This window comes from Scyliorhinus canicula, chromosome 5, assembly GCF_902713615.1.
Source record: "Scyliorhinus canicula chromosome 5, sScyCan1.1, whole genome shotgun sequence".
In the NCBI taxonomy this organism is placed as follows: domain Eukaryota; kingdom Metazoa; phylum Chordata; class Chondrichthyes; order Carcharhiniformes; family Scyliorhinidae; genus Scyliorhinus; species Scyliorhinus canicula.
The window spans coordinates 50,543,354-50,571,276 of NC_052150.1; the positions used below are offsets into that span (position 1 = coordinate 50,543,354).

The following is a 27,923-nucleotide window of genomic DNA, read 5'->3' on the forward strand; positions in this document are numbered from 1 at the left end:
GATCCTGGGTATTATATACTATCACTGTGGCTTCTGTAAGCAAACGGTTATTCCCCACAAACTGATCTAATTATCCGGTGGACTCAATTAAAACATTCTAATTAGGGGCCGTGGAGTTCACGTCACAGAGGGACAGAAGTCATCAGAGAGTAAGTGCAATTGCCAATTTACATTCATTTTTTAAAATCCATGTTGTTCTCTGTCTTTAAAACTGCCATGTCCTATTTCCACAGGTCCTCTCTCGCTTCATTCAAGGTCAGTCTCCTAACATTGTGCATCAACCAAGGCGTCCCGTGACTTTGGGAAGCTCAGAAAATAATAAAACAAGAAGGACTTCTTAGGGAATGAGCAGTAACCCATCATTGAAAGTAGGAATATTACATTCCCCCCCCCCCCCCCCCCCCCCCCCGCCCCCCCCCGTGTCTGCATGGGTCTCACTCCCACAACCCAAACATGTGCAGGTTAGGTGGAATGAGGGCAGCACAGTGGCGCAGTGGGTTAGCCCTGCTGCCTCACGGCGCCGAGGTCCCAGGTTCGATCCCGGCCCTGGGTCACTGTCCGTGTGGAGTTTGCACATTCTCCCCGTGCCTGCGTGGGTTTCGCCCCCACAACCCAAAGATGTGCAGGGTAGGTCAATTGGCCACATTAAATTGCCCCTTAATTGGAGAAAATGAATTGGGCATTCTAAATTTATTTTTAAAAAGGTTAGGTGGACTGGCCGCGCTAAATTGCCCCTTAATTGGCAAATAAATAATTTATTTCTAAAAAAGGAAAGAAGAAAAATTGTGAGCTTGCATGCATTTTCAATAGAGATCACTGAGGATTTGGATTTATTGTCACATGTGCGGAGGTACAGTGAAAAGTGTTGTTCTGCCTACAGCGGACAGCTCGTTCCATACATGGAAAAACATAGGACATACGATAGATACACATTGTAAATACATAGACACAGACATTGGGGAAGTATACGGAATGTAGTACTACTCAGTAGAGAAGATGTGTGGAGAGGTCAGTTCAGTCCACAAGAGGGTCATTCAGGAGTCTGGTAACAGCGGTAAAGAAGTTTGAAACTACTAGGGCTGGATTCTCCGTAGTCCCCGTGCCGAAATTGCGTTTGGCGCGGGGGCGGAGAACTGATGTTCACGACCGAATCATGCTCCGTCAAATCTCTGGGCTTGGGAAAGCGGAAGCCTGATTAAGGACCCCTCCCACCTGGGCTATTCACTCTGCCAACCTTTTCCATCACACAGGAGATACAAAAGTCTGAGAACACGCACGAAGGGGGGAAAATCACTTGTCCGTGAATCACGCCGCATGGCTCTGGGGCCATTGCCAGAGGCCCTCCCAGCGATACTCTGCTCCTGACTGCCCGATTTCCCAATGGCGTGGTATGGCCGGTTATGATTCTCACGCGGAGGCTGCGGACTCAGTCCGCGGCCATCCTGGTGGCAAGTGGGAGGATCCAGCACCAGGGGACCTCGTGAGTGGCCGGGGCAGCGATCGGGCTGGTCTGGTGCAAGGGTGCGAGGCCGATCGGGGAGGGGGGGTGACCTTGTTTCTTCGTGATGGTCCGCGGTCCGAGTCCGCCATGGCGCTCAGCACGGCCACTGGAGGCCGCCGCCGTGCGCATGCGCAGACTCGGAACCAGATGTACAGGGGCCCAGATCCACAGCCAAAGCTGCGTGAAGCTCCCCGGGTACCTGCTGCTCCCTGCAGGTAAGTGAATCGCTCTTTATTTTTTGCAGGAAACTGGGGAGTGAAACGCCAGCGTTTTTACGCCGGCGTGGGGGACATAGCCCCATTTTTGGAGAATCCAGCCCTTCGCGCGTGTTCTCAGACTTTTGTATCTCCTGTCTGATGGAAAAGGTTGGCAGAGTGAATAGCCCGGGTGGGAGGGGTCCTTAATCAGGCTTCCGCTTTCCCAAAGCAGCGGGAGGTGTTGACAGAGTCAATGGATGGGAGGCGGGTTTGCGTGATGAACTGGACTGAGTTTGCGACTCTCTGTAGTTTCTTACGGCCTTGGGCCGAGCAGTTGCCATACCAGGATGTGATGCAGCCAAGATAGGATGCTTTCTATGATGCATCTATAACAACTGGTAAGAGTCAATATGGACATGCCAAATTTCCTTAGTTTCCACTGTTGTGCTTACTTGGTCATAGGGTTGAGGTGGGTGGACCAGGACAAATTGTAGGTGATGTGCACACTGAGGTTGGGTGGAGAGAGGTCAAAGGTTGACTATGGCATCGGGAGCCAGTGGGCTTTGGCAAGGACAGGAGCGATGGAATTGTGGGACTTTCTCACCCAGAGTTATTGAGGGTAAATGTAGCCTCATCATCATCAGTTGGGGTTAGCTAACTCATCAACTGGAAATTCACTTGTGACTCTCCTGACCTATATGCCCGAATCACACAACAAACATCGGATATGACACCACAAACTATGTGGAGAGCACAGTAATAATTTTTTTTTAAATAATCCTTTTGTCACAAGTAGGCTTACTCTGCAATTAAGTTAGTGTGAAAATCCCCCAGTCGCCACATTCCGGCGCCTGTTCGGGTACGCGGAGGGAGAATTCAGAATGCCCAAATTACCTAACAGCTCGTCTTTCGGGACTTGTGGGAGGAAACCGGAGCACCCGGAGGAAACCCACACAGATACGGGGAGAACTTGGATACTCCACACAGACAGTGACCCAAGCCGGGAATCGAACCTGGGACCTTGGCACTGTGAAGCAACTGTTCTAACCACTGGGCTACCGTGCCGCCCATAATACGCCTTTAAAAAGAGAAGTTGCGGAACCAAGAGGGGAAAAAAACAAACCAATGGAAACATTGCTTTATTGAGACAAAGGTTTCCTTATTTTCCTGTTTAGAAATACAGGAAAGGGGGTGGGAGACAGCAGTTTTAATGGGGAGAAAACATTCTGGAAATCAGTGATAATCACTTCCTGTCTTATGTTTAAATGTCCTTTGATTTGATGTGTCCCCAGGGTCTATGCACTAAGCCTTTCTGTCTTTACGTAATGGCAAAGAAATTTATTTGAAGATTGTGCACCGCACATGGGCTACAGGCCCACAGTGCCAGCGCTCCCGGTGTTCATGTTTGACGTCGGGCCCATTGCAGTCGAGTCATTGCTGCCTGTGTTCTTCAGAAGTACCATCTGTCCTTCATCTATTTTGTCCTCTTTGCCCCTCAATTAAATGTGACATGTCACAGAGAGGCAATCTGTCATTCCTAATCCTGCTCAGATCTCTGCACTAAACTCTGCTTCTCTGAACAGTCAGTGGCTTCATCTCCTCTGTGAACACACTTTCCGTATTCTTCAAACCGTTATCCTCTTGGTGATCTGTTTCCATTTAGGAATTCTAATTTTCTTTTTCCTGCTCTTTTTATTGTAATGTTTTTGATCAAATTAGAGTACATCGGAACAAAAGACTAGGAGTTGGCAATTGAGCCCCTCGAGCTCGTTCTGCCATTCAGTTCGATCATGGTTGATCTATATCTTATCTCCATCTACCTGCCTCGGTTCCGTAACTCTTGCTTCACAAAAAACAATCCGCCATTTCATTATTTCACCCGGAGCTGCCTTGTTCTTTTTTTTAACAGCTTTGTCTAATGAGGGGAGATGTATTGTTGGAGCTTTGCAATTGGCCGCAGCACCCCAATTCTTTGCTTCTGGTCTGCTATTTTCCTCCCCTCCTTATGTTGGCAGGGAGCTGACACCTGAGTCTCACCCTCGGGAACTGCCTCCCCGAACCAACACTACCTCTTGACCCACAACCCATTTTTTTGAAAACCTACTTATAACGCATACGTGAACCACTATCCTCTGCTGTCTGTCACTCAGCCAATTGTGTATACATGTTGCTATCGTCCCTTTTATTTGGGGAGCTATGACTCATTTTAGTCATCCCTCCTACCTGGTATGAAATCAACAGTCACACGGAGCAATGCAGTTTGATTAAGGAAAGCTAGCATGAGGGCAGCACGGTGGCCTAGTGGTTAGCACAACCGCCTCACGGCACTGAGGTCCCAGGTTCGATCCCGGCTCTGGGTCACTGTCCGTGTGGAGTTTGCACATTCTCCCCATGTCTGCGTGGGTTTCGCCCCCACAACCCAAAAATGTGCAAGCTAGGTGGATTGGCCATGCTAAATTGCCCTTTAATTGGAAAAAATAATTGGGTAATCTAAATTTTTTAAAAAAAGGAAAGCTAGCACAGATTTCTCAAGGGAAACTAGCATGTTGAACGAGCATGCTGGAGGTCCTGAATGAGGTAAACAATAGAAGATATGAGCAGGAGGAGGCCATTCGCCCCTACGAGCCTGCTCAGCCATTCATCACGCTCATGGCTTATCGCCCTACTCAATAGCCGAATCCTGCTTTCTCCCCATAACCCTGCTTTCTCCCCATAACCCTTGATCCCATTCACCTCAAGTGCCATATCTAGCCGCCTCTTGAATATATTCAATGTTTTAGGCTCAACTACTTCCTGGGGTAATGAATTTCACACGCTCACCACTCTCTGGGTGAAGAAATGTCTCCTCATTCCTGTCCTAAATGGTCTACCCCGAATCCTCAGACTGACCTGTGGTTCTGGACACACCCAACATCGGGAACATCTTCTCTGCATCCACCCTTGAAATGAAAATGAAAATCACTTATTGTCACAAGTAGGCTTCAATGAAGTTACTGTGAAAGGCCCCTAGTCACCACATTCCGGCACCTGTGCAGGAATCGAACCGTGCTGCTGGCCTGCTTGGTCTGCTTTAAAAGCCAGTGATTTAGCCTGGTGAGCTAAACCAGCCCCTTTCTAGTCCTTATAGAATTTTATAAGTCCCTATGAGTTTCCCCTTCATTCTTCTGAACTCCAGCGAAAACAATTCTAACCTAGTCAATCTCTCCTCATACATCATACATTTTTTTTTAATAAATTTAGATTACCCAATTATTTTTTCCAATTAAGGGGCAATTTAGCATGGCCAATCCACCTACTCTGCACATTTTTGGTTTGTGGGGGCGAAACCCACGCAGACACGGGGAGAATGTGCAAACTCCTCATGGACAGTGACCCAGAGCCGGGATTGAACCTGGGACCTCAGCGCCGTGAGGCGGTTGACTGAGTGACTGGCAGCAGAGAATAGTGGTTAATGCATGTTTATCGGACTGGAGAAAGATTTGTAATCGAGTTCTCCAGTAGTCAGATAGGACCCTTGTTCTTCCTGATATATATTAATGACATAGACTTGGTGTACTGGGCACAATATCAGATTATGCGGGTGAGATGGGTTGGCATGGTGGTGCAATGGTTAGCACTGCTGCATCACGGCGCCAAGGACCTGATTTCGAACCCAGCCCCAGGTCACTGTGCGTGTGGAGTTTGCACATTCTCCCCATGTCTGCATGCGTCTAACCAACAACCTAAAGATGTGCAGGGTAGGTGAATTTGCCATGCTAAATTGCCCCTTAATTGGAAAAAAAGAATTGGGTACTCTAAATTTATTTTAAAAAAATAAGCGGGTGAGACAAAACCCGGAAAAGTTGTGAACTGTGATGAAGATTGTGTAGATCTTCAAAGTGACATAGACAAGTAGGCGGAGTTGACCCGGGCCCCTGGGAGGCCATATTCGGGGTGTCGGACCAGCCGGGTTGGAAACGGGTGCGGAGGCAGATATTGTAGCCTTCGCCTCGTTGATTGCCTAAAGGTGGATCCTGATGGGTTGGAGAGCAGCCTCTCCACCCTGTGCCCTGGCGTGGCGGGGGGACCTGTTGGAATTCTTGACTCTTGAGAAGGTTAAGTTTGAACTGGTTTAGCTCACAAGGCTAAATCGCTGGCTTTTAAAGCAGACCAAGCAGGCCAGCAGCACGGTTCGATTCCCGTACCAGCCTCCCCGAACAGGCGCCGGAATGTGGTGACTAGGGGCTTTTCACAGTAACTTCATTGAAGCCTACTCGTGACAATAAGCAATTTTCATTTTCAACTGAGGGAAAGATGGAGGGGTTCTACAATTCATGGGCATTATTCATTATGCACTTTCAAGAACTGGATAACGTCGAACATTAGTTGGGGGGGGTGGATGGGAGTGTTGCGGTGAGGGGGGGGATGGGTGTTAATGGTGGCCACGGGTGATTCCTTATTCCTTTTCGTCATTTGTTTATGTGAACATGTGGGCGAATGTTTTGGGTTTGGTGGGAGGATGGGATCAGTGTTATTGATATGGGGATTGACATATTTGTTACTGATTATTGTTTATTACTGATTGTTGTTTATTGTTGGTTTGTGTAAATTTGGGAGAAAATGTGAAAAAGGAGGAGAATAAAGAAATGTTTTTTAAAAAAGACAAGTAGGCGGAGTGGGCAAACAAGTGGCCGATGAAGTTCAATGTGGTAACAAGAACATGGGGAAACAATAAAAAGTAAAGGATGCAACTCCGTAGGATCAGAGGAATGTGGGTGTAAATGTGCAGAAGTCTTTGAAGGTGGCTGGGCAGGTTGAGTGAGCAGCTAATGGAGACTTCCGCTGGCATTATATTGTTCTGCTGTTCCTCCGGAGTATTTTCCCCCACCTCCGGAAAAAACTGACTCTTGTGCGACATGTGCACTCTATGCACCACCTTAAACCGGATTAAAGATCCTCGTACACGAAGAAGTTGAATTTATTCTCCTTAGGACCTCACTCCAAATCCCCCATTCAAAGGTCCCACCTAGATCCTCCTTTCATTTCCTCATTATCTGTTCCAACAAGTCCTTCTCCCATTCCATTAGCTGTCCATAAATGTCAGAGACCTTATCCTCTTCAATCTTGTCCTCTGAAACGATCTTTTCAATCAGTGAGGGGAATGGCAACGCAGAAACATGGTCAACTGTTTTTTCAGAAAATCCTTGATCAGAAAGTACTGGAACCCATTCCCCACTGGCAGACAAAACTTCTCCATCATCTCCTATAATTCTGCCAATCTCCCTTCCACGAAAAGGTCTCTAAACCACTCGATCCCCTTTCGCCTTCTCCCCTTGTATGTTGACTTCAACCATGCTGGGTAAATCTGTGATTGTTGCGAATTGGAGCCCATAACGAACAAGACTTCATTCCTCTCTTGTTGCCTGAGCTGGTTCCAGATCCTCAACGTGGCAACCACCACGTGCGTTGTGGAGGATTTCAGGCGGCACGGTAACAGAGTGGTTAGCACTGTTGCTTCACAGCTCCAGGGTTTCCGGTTCGATTCCCGGACTGGGTCACTGTCTGTGTGGAGTCTGCACTTTCTCTCCATATTGGCGTGGGTTTCCCCCGAGTGCTCCCATTTCCTCCCACAGTCCAAAGATGTGCAGGTTAGGTGGATTTGTCATGCTAAATTGCCCTTAGTGTCCAAAAAGATTAGGTGGGCTTACTGGGTTATGGGGATAGGGAGGTATGGGCTTAAGTAGGGTGCTCTTTCCGGGTGCAGAATCGATGGGCCAAATGGCCTCCTTCTGCACTGTAAATCTTATGATTCTATGAATCACCAGTGTTAAGAGAAATGGAGACAGTGGACATCCCTGCCTTGTTCCTCCCTGCAAACTAAAATAACCCAAACTAAGATTGTTTGTACGCCCATTTTCTGTGGGGGCTCTATACCGCAATATAATCCAGCCAACAAACCTTGGCCAAAGATCAAACTGCCCTCGTATTTCAAAAAGATATTTCCGCTCAACCCAATCAAAAGCTTTTTCGGCGTCCATCCATAGATATTACTACCTCCGTTTCCCAGTCCGACAGGGACATCATGACCACATTAAAAAATCTCCTGACATTTGACGATAACTGACGTCCTTTACAAGCCCTATCTGGTCCTGTGCTAATCGGCCCTGGTATCTGATCCTCCAGACCTGTCGCAAACACCTTGGCCAACAACTTCACATCCATGTTTGGAAGTAAAATTGGTCGATAGGACCCACAGTCCTCCTGGTCTTTATCTTTCTTCAGAATGAGTGAAATCGAGGCCTGTGCTAATGTGGGCGGAAGCTTTCCCTTATTCATCAAGTCATTAAACATTTCAACACGAGTAACCCCAATATCATGGCAATTTAGCATGGCCAATCCACCTACTCTGCACATTTTTGGTTTGTGGGGGCGAAACCCACGCAGACACGGGGAGAATGTGCAAACTCCTCATGGACAGTGACCCAGAGCCGGGATTGAACCTGGGACCTCAGCGCCGTGAGGCGGTTGACTGAGTGACTGGCAGCAGAGAATAGTGGTTAATGCATGTTTATCGGACTGGAGAAAGATTTGTAATCGAGTTCTCCAGTAGTCAGATAGGACCCTTGTTCTTCCTGATATATATTAATGACATAGACTTGGTGTACTGGGCACAATATCAGATTATGCGGGTGAGATGGGTTGGCATGGTGGTGCAATGGTTAGCACTGCTGCATCACGGCGCCAAGGACCTGATTTCGAACCCAGCCCCAGGTCACTGTGCGTGTGGAGTTTGCACATTCTCCCCATGTCTGCATGCGTCTAACCAACAACCTAAAGATGTGCAGGGTAGGTGAATTTGCCATGCTAAATTGCCCCTTAATTGGAAAAAAAGAATTGGGTACTCTAAATTTATTTTAAAAAAATAAGCGGGTGAGACAAAACCCGGAAAAGTTGTGAACTGTGATGAAGATTGTGTAGATCTTCAAAGTGACATAGACAAGTAGGCGGAGTTGACCCGGGCCCCTGGGAGGCCATATTCGGGGTGTCGGACCAGCCGGGTTGGAAACGGGTGCGGAGGCAGATATTGTAGCCTTCGCCTCGTTGATTGCCTAAAGGTGGATCCTGATGGGTTGGAGAGCAGCCTCTCCACCCTGTGCCCTGGCGTGGCGGGGGGACCTGTTGGAATTCTTGACTCTTGAGAAGGTTAAGTTTGAACTGGTTTAGCTCACAAGGCTAAATCGCTGGCTTTTAAAGCAGACCAAGCAGGCCAGCAGCACGGTTCGATTCCCGTACCAGCCTCCCCGAACAGGCGCCGGAATGTGGTGACTAGGGGCTTTTCACAGTAACTTCATTGAAGCCTACTCGTGACAATAAGCAATTTTCATTTTCAACTGAGGGGAAAGATGGAGGGGTTCTACAATTCATGGGCATTATTCATTATGCACTTTCAAGAACTGGATAACGTCGAACATTAGTTGGGGGGGGTGGATGGGAGTGTTGCGGTGAGGGGGGGGATGGGTGTTAATGGTGGCCACGGGTGATTCCTTATTCCTTTTCGTCATTTGTTTATGTGAACATGTGGGCGAATGTTTTGGGTTTGGTGGGAGGATGGGATCAGTGTTATTGATATGGGGATTGACATATTTGTTACTGATTATTGTTTATTACTGATTGTTGTTTATTGTTGGTTTGTGTAAATTTGGGAGAAAATGTGAAAAAGGAGGAGAATAAAGAAATGTTTTTTAAAAAAGACAAGTAGGCGGAGTGGGCAAACAAGTGGCCGATGAAGTTCAATGTGGTAACAAGAACATGGGGAAACAATAAAAAGTAAAGGATGCAACTCCGTAGGATCAGAGGAATGTGGGTGTAAATGTGCAGAAGTCTTTGAAGGTGGCTGGGCAGGTTGAGTGAGCAGCTAATGGAGACTTCCGCTGGCATTATATTGTTCTGCTGTTCCTCCGGAGTATTTTCCCCCACCTCCGGAAAAAACTGACTCTTGTGCGACATGTGCACTCTATGCACCACCTTAAACCGGATTAAAGATCCTCGTACACGAAGAAGTTGAATTTATTCTCCTTAGGACCTCACTCCAAATCCCCCATTCAAAGGTCCCACCTAGATCCTCCTTTCATTTCCTCATTATCTGTTCCAACAAGTCCTTCTCCCATTCCATTAGCTGTCCATAAATGTCAGAGACCTTATCCTCTTCAATCTTGTCCTCTGAAACGATCTTTTCAATCAGTGAGGGGAATGGCAACGCAGAAACATGGTCAACTGTTTTTTCAGAAAATCCTTGATCAGAAAGTACTGGAACCCATTCCCCACTGGCAGACAAAACTTCTCCATCATCTCCTATAATTCTGCCAATCTCCCTTCCACGAAAAGGTCTCTAAACCACTCGATCCCCTTTCGCCTTCTCCCCTTGTATGTTGACTTCAACCATGCTGGGTAAATCTGTGATTGTTGCGAATTGGAGCCCATAACGAACAAGACTTCATTCCTCTCTTGTTGCCTGAGCTGGTTCCAGATCCTCAACGTGGCAACCACCACGTGCGTTGTGGAGGATTTCAGGCGGCACGGTAACAGAGTGGTTAGCACTGTTGCTTCACAGCTCCAGGGTTTCCGGTTCGATTCCCGGACTGGGTCACTGTCTGTGTGGAGTCTGCACTTTCTCTCCATATTGGCGTGGGTTTCCCCCGAGTGCTCCCATTTCCTCCCACAGTCCAAAGATGTGCAGGTTAGGTGGATTTGTCATGCTAAATTGCCCTTAGTGTCCAAAAAGATTAGGTGGGCTTACTGGGTTATGGGGATAGGGAGGTATGGGCTTAAGTAGGGTGCTCTTTCCGGGTGCAGAATCGATGGGCCAAATGGCCTCCTTCTGCACTGTAAATCTTATGATTCTATGAATCACCAGTGTTAAGAGAAATGGAGACAGTGGACATCCCTGCCTTGTTCCTCCCTGCAAACTAAAATAACCCAAACTAAGATTGTTTGTACGCCCATTTTCTGTGGGGGCTCTATACCGCAATATAATCCAGCCAACAAACCTTGGCCAAAGATCAAACTGCCCTCGTATTTCAAAAAGATATTTCCGCTCAACCCAATCAAAAGCTTTTTCGGCGTCCATCCATAGATATTACTACCTCCGTTTCCCAGTCCGACAGGGACATCATGACCACATTAAAAAATCTCCTGACATTTGACGATAACTGACGTCCTTTACAAGCCCTATCTGGTCCTGTGCTAATCGGCCCTGGTATCTGATCCTCCAGACCTGTCGCAAACACCTTGGCCAACAACTTCACATCCATGTTTGGAAGTAAAATTGGTCGATAGGACCCACAGTCCTCCTGGTCTTTATCTTTCTTCAGAATGAGTGAAATCGAGGCCTGTGCTAATGTGGGCGGAAGCTTTCCCTTATTCATCAAGTCATTAAACATTTCAACACGAGTAACCCCAATATCATGGCAAACCTTTTATAGAATTCCACTGGGAATCCACCCAGTCCTGGGGCCTCCCCAGATTGCATCAACTTGATGCCTCCCACCAACTCTTCCAGCCTAAGTGGGGCTCCCAAACATTGCATTTCCCCTTATCCACCACTGGGAAGTTTAAGCCGTCTAGAAACTGCTTCACACCCGAGTGTCTACCTCGCAGGTTCTGATCTGTATAGCCCTGGTAGAAGTGAGCCATGGGCCCACAGCCCCCATCCTCTCCATGAACCTCAATAGTCCCTACGCTACCGGGACACCTGGTAGAAGGCCTCGAACATTCCATTCACCTTCCTCCGGTCAGTGTCCTCCAGAGTCCTTTATCCGCCTAATTTCCCTCGCTGAAGCCTATTGCCTCAACAGTTGTGCAAGCAGCCTACTGGCCTTTTCTCCGTATTTGTGAAGTATAGCCCTGGCCCAGAGCAATTGTCTCACCGCTTTCCCTCTCCATATCAGATCAAACTCCATCTGGAGCATCTTTCTCTCCTTTAATAACCCACCTTCAGGCAGGAGAACTCGAGTGCCTCCCATTTACTAAGATGGCCTCTACGAGCCTCAGCCTCTCCATCCTCTCCAATTTGTCTTTATTTTTAATTTAAAACATTTAAAAAAAAATGAATTTAGATTACCCAATTCATTTTTTCCAATAAAGGGGCAATTTAGTGTGTCCAATCCATCTACCCTGCACATTTGTGGGTTGTGGGAGTGAAACCCACGCAAACACGGGGAGAATGTGCAAACTCCACAGGGACAGTGACCCAGAGCCGGGATCGAACCCGGGTCCTTGGCGCCATGAGACTGCAGTGCTAACTACTGCGCCACCGTGCTGCCCTCCAATTTGTCTTTATGAGCCTTGATCGAGATCAGCTCTCCTCTGATTACAGCCTTCAATGTCTCCCAAAGTATGGAAGGCGAGGTCTCCTCATTTTTGTTGATCTCAATGTTGGAGCCTATAGCCGCCTCAATCTTTGCACAAGCCCCCTCATCCGCCAGTAAGCCAACATCCAACCTCCACTGGGATCATTGAGATCCTCCCTTCTCCACACACAGATCCAGAATGTGTGGGGTGTGGTCTGATCCGACGATCACCGAATACTCTGATCCTACCATCCCCGCCAGCCAGTCCTTATCTATAATTTAAAAATCGATACGGAAGTACACCCGATGTGCGTGTGAAAAACAGGAGAACTCTTTTGCTGTCAGATGCACAAACTGCCATGGGCCCACATCCCCCATCCCCTCCATGAACCTCAATAGTCCCTACGCTACCGGGACACCTCCAGGGACATAGGATTTGCCACAGGGGCAAGCACCATGTCGAAATCTCCACTTATGATCAACCAATGTGTATCCAAGTGCAGAATCTTAGCCAACAGCTTCTTCATCAAGTCAGCGCCGTCCCAATTGGGGGCATAAGCATTCACCAAATGTTCACGTTCCTTCCATTCAATCACTTACCATCACGTATCTGCTCCCTGGGTTTCCCACTAAGTTGCTCGCCAAAAACCCCACCTTTTTGCTAATAAGGACTACTGTCCCTCTCATCTTCACGTCCAGCCCTGAATAGAACAACTGTCCCATCCATCCCTTCCTCAGCCCCGAATCTTTGATTCTAAGGTGAGTTTGTTGCATAAACATGTCTGCCTTTAAACTTTTTAAGTGGGCAAACTCTCGAGGCCTCTTGATTGGCCATTCAATCTGCTCACATTCCACGAGATCAGTCTGGTCGGCAGGGTCCAACCACCCCCCCCCCCCCCCCCCCCCCCCCCAAACCCCGATCAGCCATATTTAGAACTCAATGAGTTTCTCTTAGCTCCCTGTGTCACATGTCTATCTGGTCTTCTCAAGGTGTTCCACCTCCGTCCAATGACTCTGTAAAAAGACCTTGAACATCAGCAGTCGATCCCTTCCCCCCCCCCACCCCCCATTCCTCTCAAAGAAAAACCCACCACCCGAGGCTTGTTATCCCCATCCATTCAAAAAAAAATTGAAAAACAGGAAGACTTAGACCTTCCCAATCCCCCTCCCCATCCCCATAGTTAACCGTGGCTCTCTCACACACTTCACTTCTGTTAACCAGCATTTCTTCTCGCTGAGTGACTGCTACACAAGGTTGTAAACAAACTTCATAAAAAACAATGGGCTGGATTCTCCATTCCTGTGTCTAAGTGCTGACGCCAATAGAGGATGCGTGGTGTTTCCCAACACAAAAATCAGCGCGAAACCCGCACCGATTCCGCTACCGATGAGGGACTAGCACAGGCCCATGTGAAAACTAGCCCTTCTCTTGGTCAACTCTGCTCCCAGGTCTTGGAAGGTACGGACTGTGTGGCCTTCCCAGGTACATTGACGTATCTCCTTGGCCCAGTTCAGGATTCTCTCCTTGTCGAGGTATCAATGCAGCCTCATAATAATTGCACGTGGCCGCTCCCCTGATTTCAGCTTTCTCCTCAGTGACCGATGAGCTCGATCCACTTCGGGAGGATGGTCCAAGACTCCTTCCTCCACCAGCTGCGCAAATATTTTGGCCACAGATTCCGTAGCACTCGTTCCTTCGGTGTCTTCAGGTAGTCCCACGATCCTTAAGTTCTGCCTGTGTGAGTGGTTTACAAGGTCGTCAGCCTTTTACTGTAACCTTTTCTGCACCTCCGCCATTACCAGCATTTCAGCCTATAAAGAGGCAATCCGATGCTCGTGGTTGGCCATTGATTCTTCAATCTTCTGGATCGTTGCCCTGTGTCACTCCAGACTCTGCTGTACTCTCTCCAGGGTCGTTTCTATTGGCTCCACAGATCTCGCAAGGTCCTCTGAAGCCACCAATCTCTGCTTACTGAATTCAGCTGAGATAAATTTGGTCAACTGCCCCTTCAACCACTGTGTGGGTGGCGACGTTGCAGAGTCATCCCCCATTTCTTCTTTTCCAGCACCTCGTGTATTCTCTTGCACTGAGGAGTGCCCTTTACTCCTCGATTTAATGGTCTTGGATATCCCCAGCTGATGGAGAAAGACTGTTGCTGTAATCCTGTCCCTTTTTTTATTTGTAGTGTTCCCGAGAATCGGGCAGGAAAGGTTTTTGGGTAGGAGCTACCTTGTGCGCAGCCACCTTCTCCATGACCTACTCAGGAGCGGTGTTGAAGATTTGACTGTAGCTTATTATAGTCGTTGTTTTAGATAATGAGCTTAGAATTCTTGTTTTGTTTAGGTTTGTTAGGAGTAGATTTTAGTTGTTTATGTTCACCTTGTTGCTATCTGTATGCATATTTGGGTGGAGTAATTTCCGAGGGCTAGGAAGAGGGGGAAAGGGGGTGGCCTGCAAATTTTTCTTTGTTTAGTCATGTGGTTTGGCCTTGTTGCTGCGCCTTTTATATGTATCTGTTGGGTAATCTCTCTTGGTGGAAATGGCTGACTCTTAATTGAGGGGAGGGGGAGAAGACTCCCAATTCATTTGGTCACCTGGAATGCAAGGGGTTGAATGCCCAGTGAAAAGGTCAAGGGTATTTGCTCACCTTAAGAGTTTAAATTCCGATGTGGTGTCTCTGCAGGAGACTCATTTGCAGGTCAGGCACCAGGCAAGGCTGGGGAAGGGGTGGATGGGACAGGTCTGTCATTTGGGCTTCGATGGTGGGGCCCAGGATGCGACAGTATTAATTCATAAAAGGGTTCAGTTTTCTGCCGCTAAGATCTTGTCCGACTCTAATAGCAGACATGTTATTGTGGATCTCTGGTGGGTACACCAGTGGTTCTGGTTAATATCTATGCTCCACATTTGGACAAAACAAATTTTATTAATAATTTGCTGGCTTCCCTCCCCGATTTGGATTCGCATCAGCTTATTTGGGTGGGGACTTAAATTATGGTCTGAACCCTAGTCTGATCGGTCCAAGCCCAAATTGCTGACTCCATGAGGGATGGCCAGAGCTTTGTTGTTTTTCATGGAGTTTTTCACCCAGTTGATATAAAGATTTTTCATTTTTCTCACAAGTGCATCAGGTATACTTGCGGATTGATTTATTAATGGTGGATAGGTCTCTCCTCCCTTCTGTGGTGGTGGCTGGTTGCTCAGCGATTTCGATTTTGGGCCATGCCCTGCACTTTGTTGATTTGGCACAAGAGTCAGGTTCCTCCCTGCGGTCGCCATGGAGATTAGACACAACATTATTAGCGGACAAGAAGTTTTGTGAACGCATTTCCACTGCCATTGGGGAATATATAAAAATTAATGAATGTAGGGCAGCACGGTGGCACAGTGGTTAGCATTGCTGCCTACGGCGCTGAGGACCTGGGTTCGAATCCCGGCCCTGGGTCACTGTCTGTGAGGAGTTTGCGCATTCTCCCTGTGTCTGCGTGGGTTTCACCCCCACAACCCAAAGATGTGCAGGGTAGGTGGATTGGCCACGTTAAATTGGCCCTTAATTGGAAAAAATAATTGGGTACTCAAAATTTTTTAAAAGAAAATTAATGAAAGTGAGTCAATCTCATCTTCTAAGCCCTTCAGGTGGTCCTCAAGGGGGAGATTATCCCCTCACAGGGTGAAGAAAGCATTACCATTTCACCTTGCCAGAACTAGCTTTTGCTATCTGGGGGTCCAGTTGACACACAATTGGGCCATGCTTCATAAATTAAATTATACAAGTCCGGTTGATGGTGTCAAGTCCCGACTTACAGAGGTGGGACAACCTCCCCCTGTCCTTGATGGGAAGGGTTCAGACTATTAAAATGAGCGTACTCCTGAGATTTTAATTTATTTTTCAATGTCTCCCCAAATCCCTTTTGGTCAAAGTCAATAAATTAATGTCCTCCTTTATTTGGGCAGGTAAGACTTCAGTGATCCGTGGGACTTTGCTCCAAAGCAATAGATCGCCTTGAGGATTTGCTTTGATGGGGAGCTTTGCCAGTTTTAAGGAGCTGACTGAAAAATTCCAACTGCCTGGTTCCAGTCTTCTCAGATACTTTCAGATTTGTGATTTTTCGCAGAAGGCTTTTCCCTCCTTTCCCTTGGTTCCATCCTTTTCCCTGTTGTTGAGGATTTTGTCTTTGGCTGAGATGATGGGGGGACTATTTTGGGCGTTAAATGGCCATATCCTCTTAGCAGAGTCAGCTTGTTGAGTGAGGTAAGGGTGAAATGGGAGGGTGAGTTGGGACCCATTCTGGATAATAAGGTCTGATCCAATTCAAGGTGGTGCACAGGGTGCATCTGACTATGGCGAGGATGAGTGGATTTCTCTCTGGGGTGGAGGACAAGTGTGAGCGTTCTGTGTTCTGTGTTCTGGTCTTGTCTCAATTTGGTAAGCGTTTGGCCTCGTTGGGCAGCATGGTAGCACAGTGGTTGGCACAGTTACTTCACAGCTCCAGGGTCCCAGGTTCGATTCCAGTCTTGGGTCACTGTCTGTGCAGAGTCTGCACGTTCTCTCTGTGTCTGCGTGGGTTTCCTCCAGGTGCTCCGGTTTCCTCCCACAGTCCAAAGATGTGCGGGTTAGGTTGATTGGCAATGATAAATTGCCTTTAGTGTCCAAAAAGGTTAGGCGGAGTTACTGGGTTACGGGGGAGGGGGGAGGTGTGGGGTTAAGTAGGGTGCTCTTTCCAAGAGCAGGTGCTGACGCGATGGGCCGAATGGCTTCCTTCCGCACTGTAGATCCTATGATTCTTCAACTATGTCGGAAATACTCAATGTTAATTTGGATCCATGTCCGCTGGTGGCCATTTTTAGGGTATCAGACTCACCGTGCTTCAGGCGGATGTCTTCATCTTCGCCTCGTTAATACCTCGGAGACGAGTTCTGCTTGGGTGGAGCTCTCCTACTCAACCCAGTGCCTAGACTTGGTTGGGTGACCTCATGCCTTTCTTCTTTTTGAAGGAGGTTAAGTACACCATTAGAGTGTCAGTAGAAGGATTCTACCTAAAATGGCAGTCATTCAATTCCTTTTTTTAAGGAGCTGGTCACCGTCAGCTGTTCAGGGGTTTAGTTTAGTCTTTGAGTTAAGTTAATATGTAGTACTTTTGCTTGTTGGTCTCATTCTTTGATTGTGTAACTTTGGTTCATTGTTTTGTATGATTTTGTTTATTATGAACATTTTTTAAACAAACATTGTTTTTTTTAAAAGAGAGCTGCTAAAAAAGACTCAAGAAAGCTATGTTTTCATTGATTCATGGGCATTTGCAGCACAGCAGGAGACATTACGGCCCATTGTGTCCATGCAGTTCAGCAAAGATCTGACTACACTAATCCCATTTTCCAATTGTATAAGACATTAGTTCGGCCTCAGTTTTAGTAATGTGTCGCATTCCTGGTGCTGCGTTGGAGACAGTGCAGAAAAGATTCCAGGGATCATAGATCATAGAATTCTACAGTGCAGAAGGAGGCCATTTGGCCCATCAGGTCTGCACCCTACTTAAGCCCACGCCTCCATCCTATCCCTGTAACCTACTAACTCCACCTAACCTTTTGGAAACTAGGGGGGAATTTAGCATGCCCAATCCCTCTAACCTGCACATCTTTGGACTGTGGGAGGAAACTGGAGCACCCGGCAGAAACCCACTCAGACACGGGGAGAAAGTGCAAACTCCACACAGTCACCCGAGGCCAGAATTGAACCCAGGACCCTGGAGCTGTGAAGCAGCAGTGCTAACCTCTGTGCAACCGTACCGGCCATGAGAAATTTCTATTGCAAAGATAGAGAAGTTGGGTCTGTTTTCCTTGGAGAAGGTTCAGAGGAGAGTTAATAGAGATATTCAAAATCATGAGGTGTCTTGACAGAGTAGATGCAAAAAACTGCTCACATTGTGAAAGGATTGAAAACAAGAGGGGACAAATTTAAAGTAATTGGCAAAAGAAGTAATGGTGACATCAGAAAATGCTTTTGCAGACTGATACTTCAATTTTTAGCTCAAAGAAAGTCTAGTTTTTGTGTACAATTTTGGCCCTAATTGCTGATTACCATTGGGAGAGCTGTCTCACAGGCTAGTCAAGCAACAGCCTGAAATACTCAGGAAATCGTACCTTACAGATAACGTCCCAGACACCACTATCACCAGCCTTGGATACGTCCTGTCCCACAGGCAGGACAGACCCAGATGGAGAGGTGACACAGTGCTATACACTCAGGATGGAGTTGCCCGGGGAGTCCTCAACATCGACTCTGGACCCCATGAAGCCACAAGGCATGGGCAAGGAAATCTCCTGCTGATCATCATGTGCCATCCACCATCAGCTGATGAATCAGTATTCTTCCATGTTGAACACCACTCAGAGGAAACACTGAGGGTGGCAAGGGCACAGAATGTACTCTGGGTGGAGGACTTCAATGTCCATCACCAAGAATGGCTCGGGAGCACCACCTCAGGCCAAGCTAGCCGAATCATAGAATTTGACAGTGCAGGAGGCCATTCGGCCCATCAAGTCTGCACCGGCTCTTGGAAAGAGCACCCTACCCAAGGTCAACACCTCCCCCTATCCCAATAACCCAGTAACCCCACCCAATACTAAGGGCAATTTTGGACACTAAGGACAATTTATCATGGTCAATCCACCTAACCTGCACATCTTTGGACTGTGGGAGGAAACTGGAGCACCCGGAGGAAACCCACGCACACACGGGGAGGAATCCTTAATGACATAGCTGCTAGACTGGGATTGCAGCAGGTGGCGAGGGAACCAACAAGCGGGAAAAACGTACTTGACATCATCCTCACCAACCTGCCTGCTACAGATGCATCTGTCCATGTCAGTATTGGTAAGAGTGACCAACATACAGACCTTGTGGAGACCCTCCATTGTGTCCCATCTTCACATTAAGGAGACCCTCCATTGTGCTGTGTAGCATGACTATCGTGGCAAATGTGATAGATTTCAAACAGATCTAGCAACTCAAGACTGGGCAACCATGAGGTGCCATGGGCCATCAGCAGCAGCAGAATTGAAATCAACCACAATCTGTAACCTCGTGGCCTGGCATATCCCCACTCTAACATTAACACCAAGCCAGGGTATCAACTGGTTCAATGAGGTGTGCAGGAGGGCATGCCAGGAGCAACATCAGGCATACCTAAAAATGAGGTGTCAACCTGGTGAAGCTACAACACAGGACTACTTGCGTGCCAAACAGCGCAAGCAGCATAGGTTAGCCAGAGCTAAGCGACCCCATAACCAGTCCTGCCACATCCAGAATGAATGGTGGTGGCCAATTAAACAAATGACTGGAGGAGGATGTGTCACAAGTATCTCATCCTCAATCATGGGGGTGTCCAGCACATCAGCGCAAAAGATAAGACTGAAGCATTTGCAAACATTTTCAACCAGAAGTGCCAAGTGGATGATCCATCTCAGCCTCCTCCTGAGGTCCCCAGCATCACAGGTGCCAGTCTTCAGCCAATTCGATTCACTCCACATGGTAGCCAGCTGAAGGCGTTGGATACTGCAAAGTCTATGGGCCCTGACTATATTCCAGCAATAGTGTTGAAGACCTGTTGTAGTACTAAAGAACTTGCTGTGCTCCTAGCCAAGCTGTCCTAGTACAGCTACAACCATGACCATAGAATCATAGAATCTCAACAGTGCAGAAGGAGGCCATTTGGCCCATCATGTCTACACCGACCCTCTGAAAGAGCACCCTATCCAGGCCCACTCCCCCACTCTATCCGTGTAACCCCACCTAACCTGCACATCCCTGGGGCTGGTTTAGCTCACTCGGCTAAATCGCTGTTTTTTACAGCAGACCAAGCAGGCCAGCAGCACGGTTCGATTCCCGTACCAGCCTCCCCGGACAGGCGCTGGAATGTGGCGACTAGGGGCTTTTCACAGTAACTTCATTGAAGCCTACTCGTGACAATAAGCGATTTTCATTTTCATTTCATTTCACTAAGGGGCAATATTATCATGACCAATCCACCTAACCTGCACATCTTTGAACAGTGGGAGGAAACCGGAGCACCCAGAGGAAACCCACGCAGACATGGGGAAAAAGTGCAAACACCACACAGGCACCTACGGTCGGAATTGAACCTTGCTTCCTGGCGCTATGAGACAGCAGTGCTGACCATTGTGCCACCATGCCACCCCTACCACTACCTCTAAAAGGACAAGAGCAGAAGATAGCTGGGAGCCCCACCACCTGGAAGTTTCCCTCCAAGTCACCACTCCGACTTGGAAAAATATTGCTGTTCCTTCACTGTCGCTGGGTCAAAATCCTGGAACTCCCTCCCGAACAGGATGGTCGGTGCACCTACACCTTAGGGACTGCAGCGATTCAAGAAGGCAGCTCACCACCACCTTCTGAAAGACAATTAGGGATGGGCAATAAATGCTAGTCTAACCCGCGATGCCCACATCCCATAATTGAATTTTAAAAAAACAATGCTGGCATCTACTCGGCAATGTAGAAAATAGTCCTGTATACAAAAATCAGGACAAATCAAACCAGGTCAATTACTGCCCTATCAATCTACTCTTGATCATCAGTAATGGAAAGGGTCCTCAACAGTGCTATCAGGTGGCACTAAATAACCTGCTCACTGACGCTCAGTCTGGGTTCTGCCAGGGTCACTCAGCTCCTGACAATTACAGCCTTGGTTCTAACATGGACAAAAGAGCTTAATTCCAATGGGCAGCATGGTGGCGCAGTGGTTAGCACTGCTGCCTCACGGTGCCAAAGTTTCAGGTTCGATCCCAGCCCTGGGTCACTCTCCATGTTGAGTTTGCACATTCTCCCCGTGTTTGCATCGGTCTCACCCCACAACCCAAAAAAGATGTGCAGGGTAGGTGGATTAGGCATGCTAAATTGGCCCTTAATTGGAAAAAATGAATTGGGTACTCTAAATTTATTTTTAAAAAGAGCTTAATTTCAGAGGTGAGGTGAGAGTGATTGCCCTTGACATCAAGGCAGCACCTGACTGAGTATAGCTAAACAGGAGGAGTTGGAGTTCAATCACCTCAGTTCCAGAGATTCACTACAGGAGTTACTCAGAGTAGTGCCCTCGGCCCAGACACCTTCAGCTGCTTTATCAATGACGTTCCTTCAACGTAAGGTCAGAAGTGAGGAAATACGCTCATGATTCAACAATGTTTAGCACCATTTGCAACTCCTCAGACACTGAAGCAGTCCATGTCCAAATGCAGCAAGACCATAACAAATCCAGGCTTGGGCTGACAAGTGGCAAGTAAAATTCAGGACACACAAGTGCAAGGCAATGGCCATCTCTAACAAGTGAGAATCTAACTGTCGCCCTTTAACATTCATTGTCATTACCATCGCTTAATCTCCCACTATCAGCATCCTGGGGGTTAGCATTGGCCAGAAACCGAACTGGACTAGCCATATAAATACTGTGGCTACAAGGGAGGTAAGCAGCTGGGAATTCTGCGGCAAGCAACTCACCTCCTGATGCCCCAACATCTGTCCATCACCTACAGGACACAAGTCAGGCGTGTAATAGAGTACCCTCCACTTGCCTGAATAGGTGCAGCTCTAAAAACACTCATGAAGCTTGACACCTCCGCGATTTGTAGAGTGGGTAAGATTACTATACAGGGAGCCGAGGGCGAGTGTCCGCACAAATAGTATGAATTTGGGGTATTTTGCTGTGCACCGAGGGGCCAGGCAGGGATGTCCTATGTACCGCCCCCTGTTGTTTGCGCTTGCAATTGAGCCTTTGGTCATCGCGTTGAGGAGTTTGGGGATATGGAGGGGGATAGTGCGGGGTGGGGGGAGGGGGAGTGCGTGGAGCATAGGGTGTCTTTGTACGCAGACAATTTGCTATTGTATGTGTCGGAGCTGAGAGCAGCGATGGGTGGTATACTGGAGCTGCTTTGAGTGTTTGGGTCTTTTTCAGGGTCTAAGTTAAATTTGGACAAAAGCAAATATTTTGTGGTGTCCCGACCTGGGGGGGGGGGGGGGGGGGGGGGGGGGGGGGGGGGGGGGGGGCAGGTGTGGGGAGGCTACCATTCCGTAGGGCGGCGACCCACTTTAAATATCTGAGGGTGCAGGTGGCACAGGTATGCGGGGGGCTCCGTAGGTATAACATTACTAGTTTGGTGGGGAGGATAAAAGTGGACATGGCAGGTGGAATGGTCTTCCTCTGTCGCTGGCAGATCGGGTCCAGGCTATTAAGAAGAATATGTTGGGGAGTACGGTGGCGCAGTGGATTAGCCCTGTTGCCTCACGGCGCCGAGGTCCCAGGTTCGATCCCGGCTCTGGGTCACTGTCCGTGTGGAGTTTGCACATTCTCCCCGTGTTCCCGTGGCTTTCACCCCCACAACCCAAAGATGTGCTGGTTAAGTGGATTGGCCATGCTAAATTGCCCCTTAATTGGAAAAAAATGAATTGGGTACTCTAAATTTAAAAAAAAGAAGTGTGATGCCGCAGTTTTTATTCATTTTTCAATGCCTGCCGATCTTCCTGCCAAAGGCATTTTTCAAGGAGGTTGAAAAGATGATTACATCGTTTATATGAGGGGGGAAAGGTGGCTAGGATTAGGAAGGTGCTGTTGCAGAGAGGATGGCAATCGGGTGGGGGGGGGAGGTCGGGTCTCCCGAATTTACTATATTATTACTGGACGGCAAATGCTGAGAAAGTGAGGAGGTGGATTGGTGGGGGGGGGGGGGGGGCGGGGGACTCCCAGTGGGTTAGAATGGAGGAGAGTAACACTGTCCGTGTGGAGTTTGCACATTGTCCCCGTGTTTGCGTGGATTTCGCCCCCACAACCTAAAGATGTGCAGGCTAGATGGATTGGCCACACTAAATTGCCCCTTAATTGGAAAAAATGATTGGGTACTCTAAATTTAAAAAAGAAGAATGGAGGAGAGTCTGTGTAGGGGGTCGGGGTTGGGGGTGTTGGCAATAGCGCCGCTCCCGATGGCCCCGGGAAAATATTCAGGGATTCCGATGGCGGTGGCGATGTTGAAGACCTGGAGGTATTTGCGCCAGAAATTTAGGTTGTGGGCGGGGTCCAGGGAAATGCCGATTTGGGGGAACCATATAGGTTTGAGCCAGGGAAGTGGGATGGGAGCATGGGAGATGGGAGGAGAGGGGAGGTAGGGTATTAAAGGATTTGTTTGTGGGGTTTGCCAGGCTGGAGGAGCTGGGGGAGAAATATGGGTTGGGGCAGGGGGAGATGTTTAGTTATATGCTGGTCCGAGGTTTTGCTAGGAAGGAGGTACAGAGCTTTCTGGTGGCGTCAGCCTCCACACTGTTGGAAGAGGTACTGACATCAGGAGGATTGGAGAAGGGGGTGGTGTCGGCATTTATGGGGTGATTCTGGGGGAGGATAAGGTATCGTTGGAGGGGATTAAGGCAAAGTGGGAGGAAGAGATGGGGCGGGAATGGAGGTGGAATTGCAGTGTGAGGTGATCCGGAGGGTGAATGTGTCAAACTTGTGTGTGAGGTTAAGGCTGATACAGCTGAAGGTGGTCTATAGGACAAACCTTACGAGGACGAGGATGAGTCAACTGTTTGAAGGGGTGGAGGATGTTTGTGAACATTGTGGGCCGGGGGGAGGGGGGGCTGGGGGGGAGAGGCTTCAAATCCCGTTCATATCTTTTGGCCTTGTCCAAATCTGGAGAGTATTGGAGGGAGTTCTTCAGAGTGATCTCGAAGGTGGTGCACGTGAGACTCAAGTCAGGTCCCCTAGAAGCCATATTGGGGGTATCGGATCAGCCGATGTTGGAAGAGGATGCGGAGGCAGATGTCTGAGCCTTCGCCTCGCTGATCTCCCGAAGGCAGGCCCTGTTGGGGTGGAGGTCGGCTTCTCTGCCCTGTGCCTCGGTGTGGTGGGGGGACCTGCTGGAATTCTTAACGCTAGAAAAAGTGAAGTTTGAGCTGAGGGGAAGGATGGAAGGGTTCTCCAACTAATGGGCATTATTCTTCGTGCATTTTCAAGAATTGGATGACATCCAACATTGGGGGGTGGGGTTGGAATGTATAGGTTATTGGTGATTATGTATAGGTTGAAGCTGGATTCCTGATTCTTTTTCTTTTGTGTTTTGTATTTGGATGGGATAAAGGGATTGTCGGCCAGGGGATTGCCATTGTATTTGTTATTATTGATTATTTGTTGATGGATGTAAATTTGATGAAAATGTGAAAAAAGAGAATAAAAATATATATTTTTTAAAAGCTTGACACCGTCCAGGACAAAGCAGCCGCTTATTGGCACTGCATCCACAAACATCCAGTCCCTCCCCCACTGATGCACAGTAGCCTCAGTGTGTACCATCTATAAGATGCACTGCAAGAACACACCAAGGCTCCTCAAACAGCACCTTCCAAACCCACAACCACTATCACCTAGAAGTACAGGGGCAGCAGATACCTGGGACACTACCAGCTGGAAGTTCTCCATCAAGCCGCTCACCATCCCATTGGAACCATATTGCCTTCCTTCACTGGGTCAAAATCCTGAACTCCCTCTCAAACATCAGTATGGGTGCACCCTACACCACATGGGCTGCAGCGGTTCAAGAATCAGCTCACCCACCATCTTCTCAAGGGCAATTATGGCTGGACAATAAATGCTGGCCTCGTCAGCGATGCCCACATCCCACGAATGAATGGAAAAGAAGTTTGAATTTGCCTGGTGGTGTTAACCAGAAAGCTGCAGATTTAACATTCAAGTATAAGCAGGCACAGTCTTTGTGAATTATGCCTGGGCTCCTCACACCACTTCTACTTGTAGGTGTTGTATCTATCCAATTCAGATACTTCATCCAGCTCCTTAATCAAAGCCTACACAGGTGTCTTTATTTATGAGAACAAAGTACGGACACAGATGTGACACCACATTTTATTAAATATAGTTAACCCGTAAATTACTCACTATACATACAAGAAACACCCAGGATTCGACTATACTAGCCGCAAAGGTGGTTTGGTAAGCTGCAGATCCGATCCCTGAGTCTCTCTGGCTCCTCTTTGCAAAGGTGATTCTCGCTGGCTGTTTCTTCCTTGCTTCCTTCCTTGTCTGGTCTGTTCTCGGTCGCCTCCCGTTTCGAGTCTTTGCTTCAAGTCTTTGTTTGCTGGATGTCCGGATGCCTATTTTTATACCCCTGTTGCCACCCACCTCCTTTTCCACCTGCTCTTGGCATTCGGCCAATGAAGTCTCGGAAGGCAGGGTCTCAGCGCCCAATGGTCTCGTTGATGACCTGTTGACAGGACACCTGAGGAGGAGCGGTGATTGCTTGTGCCCATAGTGTTTGAGTGTTGTCAAAGCGTTGAATAAGAAGGGGAAAATCCTCCGCCTGCTGATAATTGCACTGTACTTTGGAGCTTTTTCAGCTTGGTTGTGTTGTTATAAACTAGACGGTAAACATTACATCACCGTAACAACTGTTTTAATTTAGACCAACAATATTGAAAATGAAAAAAGTGCCATTTCTGTTTTACCATTTCTGTTCTCTTTAATTCCTTCCTGCGACTCACACTATACCGTTGGGTCTCCCTTCAAATGCACTGACGCAATGTGCTAGGATCTCAAACTTTGACACAGCTAACCATGCCATTCTCTTCCAAATCCTCTCCTCCACTGTCCAGCCGGGTGGCATTGCCCTCATTTGGCTGCATTCTTAGTCATGCAGACAGTCTGAGGCAGACAATCACCTGCAATAGCTCCCACTCGTCACCTCTGCACTTCCTTCAAGGATCTAATCTCCCACTTGCCTTCTATTTCTCGTACTGCCCGTCAATAACATCATCCAAAAACACAATGGGCTCAATTCTCCCATTTTGCGGCTATGCCCGCCGGATCCGAAAGGTCTTACGACCAGAAAGTCGGTGTCACCCCGGCACCGATGCTCCACCCGGTGGGGGGCTAGCAGCCACACCACGTAAAGCCAGGCTTTACCTGCCAATACGGACACAGAATGGCCGGGTCCATGGGCGCGCATGTGCACGGCGGTGGCCTACGGCAGCCACGCCATACAACATGGCGCCGGCCATGCACGACCCGGCCTGCCAAAAACTGCCTCCCTGTAACCCTCGCCATCACCGGACCACCCCACCCCCAGTCACCTCTGAAGCCCTCCCTGCCAGCAGAGCGCCTCACCCCCCCCCCCCCCACCCCGATTGTGGTGGCGCTGGATACAGTCCGCAGCCGCCACGCGAGGTCCCTGAAAAGTGAGGGGCCACGCGCCCCACATCATCAGGGATTTGGCCCATCGGGGGCGGAGCACAGGGGAGGGCCTCAGGTGACATCCTGAGGCTGTCCCGACAGTGTGCGGTGTCGTTTATGAGGGGGCAGGGCATTGGAAAAACGGCGTCACCCCCCGATTCCATCGTAAAAGTGGATTCTCCGGCCGATCGCCGAACGCGGTTTCGCCATCAGCGATCGGAAAATCCAGCCCAATGTCAGTTTTCACATTGACACTGATGACACCCAGGTGAACCTCATTACCACCACACCGATCTCCATTGTCTCATGTTTCTCAAGCTGCCTGTTTGACATTGGATGAGCAGAAATTTATTCCAAGTAAATATTGGAAAAACTGAAGCTATTGGATGCAATTTAACGGGGCAGAAACAGAGTCCCTTTTGGGCGAGGTTAGCAGGATTTAGACACCGTTATTTGACAGCATTTTCCCATTATTTTTGACTTTGGCAAAGAAGGCCCCACCAAGGCCACATTTACCATAACTTGCAAAGTATTCGCAATTCAGGGTGCCACTCTTTAAATGTCGCCCAGATCTTTCGCCCTCCCCCCCCCCCCCCCCCCCCCCCCCTCAGGCACCCCACCGAGGCCACAGACCCCTTCCCCCCACCCCATCCCCACTGCTCCCACTCTTACGGGATCCGCGGGTCCCCTCCTCCCTCACCCCATCTCTTAAGGACAAGGCACCCCGGGCCTGATCCCTATGACAGGCAACCTGGCGTCTGGGCACCTTGGCACTGCCAGCCTGGCAACTTGGTGGTGATGGCAAGGTGCCAGGCAGGCTGTGTCAAAGTAGCCAGGTGTCAGTGGGTGTCCAAGGCTACCATCCTGCCCAGAGCTACACCACCCAGGGGTCTCCAATGGCTGTGAGACCCACTGGACAGATGCCGTCATGCCTGCTTCAGGTTTGTGTGGCCCAGTACTGAACGGCACCATGACGAGGTCTTCCAGGTGAGACTGTTGGTTCCCACCCCGGGAGAATACAGCATAGACATTTTCAAATGAACGGTCATTGCCCGTGAGGAGGTTGCACATTCTCTCTGTGTCTGCATGGGTTTCACCCCCACAATCCAAAGATGTGCAGGTTAGCTAGTTTGGCCATGCTAAATTGCCCCTTAATTGGAAAAGAGTTGGGTGCGACGAGACAATTAAATCTCGCCCATTATCTCTGCTCCCCCTTGCAAACATTACTGCCCGTCACACTGAGCCATATGCACTCGAAACATTAACTCTGTTTCTCTCTCCACAGATGCTGCCAGACCTGCTGAGTTTATCCCGCATTTTCTGTTTTATTACCTAACCTCAATCTGAGGCTAAACTAGACCGTTCACAACCTCAGCATCCAGTTTGATCCTCAACTTCAAACTCCGTATCCTCTTCATCACAAGGGTGGCTATTTCCATCCCTGTAATATTGCCTATCTCTAACCCGGCCTCCACTCATCTTGTTGCTGTGAGTCTCATCTATGCTATTATGTAGCTTGGTGCCAAATTCTGTATGGCAATGCATCTGTGAAGTGCCCTGGGATGTTTTATTGAATTAAAGATGTTATATAAATGCAGGTTGCTGTTACTGTTACTATCTATCTGATTGTGTCACACTATATTCAGGTGCCTCATACTA

At 48.4% G+C, this 27,923-nt stretch overlaps 1 long non-coding RNA gene across 1 annotated transcript; it reads left to right on the forward strand.

Annotated features, from left to right (window-relative positions):
* Positions 1-27,596, forward strand: LOC119965608. Its single transcript, XR_005460563.1, has 3 exons — positions 1-149; positions 234-368; positions 27,550-27,596. It is a non-coding gene; the product is annotated as an uncharacterized LOC119965608 (long non-coding RNA).
* Positions 27,597-27,923: the final 327 nt, after the last annotated feature.